The 3,510-nt window shown below is 32.9% G+C and overlaps 1 pseudogene; it reads left to right on the forward strand.

The window, feature by feature from the left end:
- Positions 1 to 433: 433 nt before the first annotated feature.
- Positions 434 to 1,050, forward strand: LOC128574087 (high mobility group protein B1-like; annotated as a pseudogene).
- Positions 1,051 to 3,510: the final 2,460 nt, after the last annotated feature.

The raw sequence follows: 3,510 nt of genomic DNA on the forward strand, positions 1-3,510 counted from the left end.
AATATTTCAAATTGTGCTGGTTCCATATACAATCTGAAATATTTGCACAAACACACACAAAAAAAAGAAAAGAAAATATTTCAAATTGTATATAAAACCAGCACATTGTACCCCATGATTGCATTAATGTACACAGCTATAATTTAATTTAAAAAAGAAAAAGAAAAAAAGAAAATTAATGAAACAAAAAGTTGGTTTTTTGAAAAGTTAAATGAAATTGATAAACCTTTGGCCAGATTAACTAGAAACAGAAAAGCAAAATCTCTAACAACCTCAATTAGAAATGATAAAGGGGAAATGATAACAGATGCCACAAAGGTACAAGAGATTATCTCTGGTGGTACATTGAGCTCTATAGAGACAGAGCTGGGGCAAGTGAGAGCTGAACGGGCATGAGGCGATTCTGTGCCTCGCTGAGGAAAAATAACTAAACATGGGCAAAGGAGATCCTAAGAAGCCAAGAGGCAAAATGTCATCACATGCATTCTTTGTGCAAACTTGTCAGGAGGAGCACAAGAAGAAGCACCCTGATGCTTCAGTCAACTTCTCAGAGTTTTCTAAGAAGTGCTCAGAGAGGGGGAAGACCATGTCTGCTAAAGAGAAAGGAAAATCTGAAGATATGGCAAAGGTGGTCAAGGCCCGTTACGAAAGAGAAATGAAAACCTATATCCCTCCTAACGGGGAAACTAAAAAGAAGTTCAAGGATCCAAATACATCCAAGAGGTCTCCATTAGCCTTTCTCTTGTTCCATTCTGAATATTACCCAAAAATCAAAGGAGAACATCCCTACCTGTCCATTGCTGATGTTGCAAAGAAGCTGGGAGAGATGTGGAATAACACTGCTGTGGATGACAAGCAGGCTGATGAAAAGAAGGCTGCAAAGCTGAAGGAAAAATACAAAAAAATATTGCTGCATACCAAGCTAAAGGAAAGACTTATCTAGCAAAAAAGGGAGTCGTCAAGGCTGAAAAAAGAAGGAAAAGAAAAAGAAAGGAAGAGGAAGATGAAGAGGATGAAGAGAAGGAAAATGAAGAAGATGATGATGAATAAGTTGGTTCTAGCACAATATTTTTCTTGTTTATAACGTATTTTAAAAAATAATTTTTAAAAAATTTATAAATAATTTTTTAAAAAATAAATTATTTCAAAAAATATTTTTTTTAAATTTATAAATCATTTAACTCCCTTTTTAAAGAAAAAAATTGAAATGTAAGGCTGTGTAAGATTCGTTTTTAAACTGTACGGTGTCTTTTTTTTTGTATAGTTAACACACTACTGAATGTGTCTTTAGATATCCCTCTCCTGGTGGTATTTTCAATAGCCACTAACCTTGCCTTGTACAGTCTGGGGGTTATAAATAGGCATGGAAATTTAAAGCAGGTTCTTGTTGGTGCACAGCACAAATTAGTTCTATATGGGGATGGTGGTTTTTCAACTCCAGTTGTTACTGATGCAGCTTATATGAAATAATGGTTGTTCTATTAGTTAATACCACTCTGTAATTGCAAGAAAAAAAAATTTGCAGCTGTTTTGTTGACATTCTGAATGCTTCTAAGTAAATACAATTTTTTATTAGTTCTATTGTCCCTTTCATAGGTCTGAATTTTTTATTTATTTATTTATTTATTTTTGAGGAAAAGCTACTCTTTTGCTTTTTGCCCATTGTGGATCACATGAATTATGACATTGTTTATCTTTTCATATAGTTAGCTGATAAAAAGCTGTTTGTCTATGCACCCTGCATATCATGATGGGGGTAATCGAAGTTAAATAGAGATAGTTTTCATCTATAACTGAAACTCCAAAGATGGTGATAAATTTCACAAAGCCCTCTTAAAAGTGAAGAGCAAGCAATCTACTCACAGCATGGGATTTTTAGAATAAAACATTTTGAAAGTCTGTCCTTGAAGGAGTAATAGAAAAGTATGTTCTAACTTTTACGTGAAGACTCTATTCTTTAACTCCCATTATCATGTAATGGCAGTTATATTTTGCAGTTCCCACATTAAAGAAAACCTGAGAATGCATCCCCAAAAGCATGAGCTTAAAATACAAGACCACCATATTGCATTTTTTGTTGATGTTAGTCCCAGCAAAGACTAGGAGAGTGCTGGCTATAAATGTCTTTTCCCATTTACCTAAACATGGGCTGCTCAGGAAACTTCAGATTCTCCAATAAGACTATATTTAATTAATTGGGACACCCATTAAAATAATAGCACATTTACAATAGGTTATATTTTCTTGTATTGTGTTTTGCCCCTTTTTATATCAAATTGATAAGCGGAAAGAAGATGCTTAAACTTCACATCTTAATACAAGTTATTCAATTTATTTGAATGTAATATTTCCTTACAAAACCCACACTCATTCATTAGAGTCATGTTTATCTGCTTAGCAGTTTAGGTAACAATTTGGCAAATTTGTCATTCTTGATATTATTATTCTCTTAAAGTGCCAATATTTTAAAATAGCATTTTTGTAATTGTACACATTTTTGCAATTGAGTGCTGTTTTATTATATAATTTGACTTAGATTCTTTCCATTTGCATTTGTTTATGTAATTTCAGGAGGAATATTGAGCATCTGAGCCCTGAATGATACAACAAACTAATAATTGTAGAGGCTTAAAAAAAAACAGAGATTATCTCTGAGTACTACAAGAAACTCTATGCCCAGAAATTTGACAATGTGGAGGAAATGGATTAATACCTGGAATCAGACCCTATCTCTAGACTTAACCAAGAAGAAATTAATCTCTTGAACAGGCTAATTTCAAGCACTAAAATCAAAGAAACAATAAGAAATCTCCCCCCACCAAAAAATTTCCTGGTCCAGATGGGTTCACACCAGAATTCTATCAAACCTTCAAAGAAGAGCTTATACCCATACTGCAGAAATTATTCCAAAAAATTGGGGACAGAATCTTCCCCAACATGTTCTACAAAGCAAACATCATTCTGATACCAAAACCAGGAAAAGACCCTACTAAAAAGGAGAACTTCAGACCAATTTCACTAATTGGTGAATATATTCAAAAATTCTTAATAAAATCGTAGTCAACAGATTATAGGTACATTAAAAAAATCATACATGATCAAGTAGGTTTCATCCCAGGGATGCAAGGCTGGTTTAACATATGCAAGTCCATAAATGTACTTCACCATATCAAAGAGAAACAAGAACAAAGACCATCTGATCTTCTCAATAGATGTCCAAAAAGCATTTGATAAAATTCAGCATCCTTTTCTAATTAGAACTCTGAAGAATATAGGCATAGGTGGCACATTTCTTTTTTTTTTTAACCAATCAATTATGATCATTTACTTATTAAATAATAATTTACATTTACTCATATTAATCAAAATATGTTTGTATACATGGTTCACTACTAAATTTATTCATCATTTACAAATTAGAAGCTATCCAGAGCTGACCTGTAGATTTAACATACGTGTTCTTCATTAGGGATTTGGAATGGGATAGGATTTTCTAAAAATAGTTTGGGG

Source organism: Nycticebus coucang, chromosome 21 (genome assembly GCF_027406575.1).
Source record: "Nycticebus coucang isolate mNycCou1 chromosome 21, mNycCou1.pri, whole genome shotgun sequence".
In the NCBI taxonomy this organism is placed as follows: domain Eukaryota; kingdom Metazoa; phylum Chordata; class Mammalia; order Primates; family Lorisidae; genus Nycticebus; species Nycticebus coucang.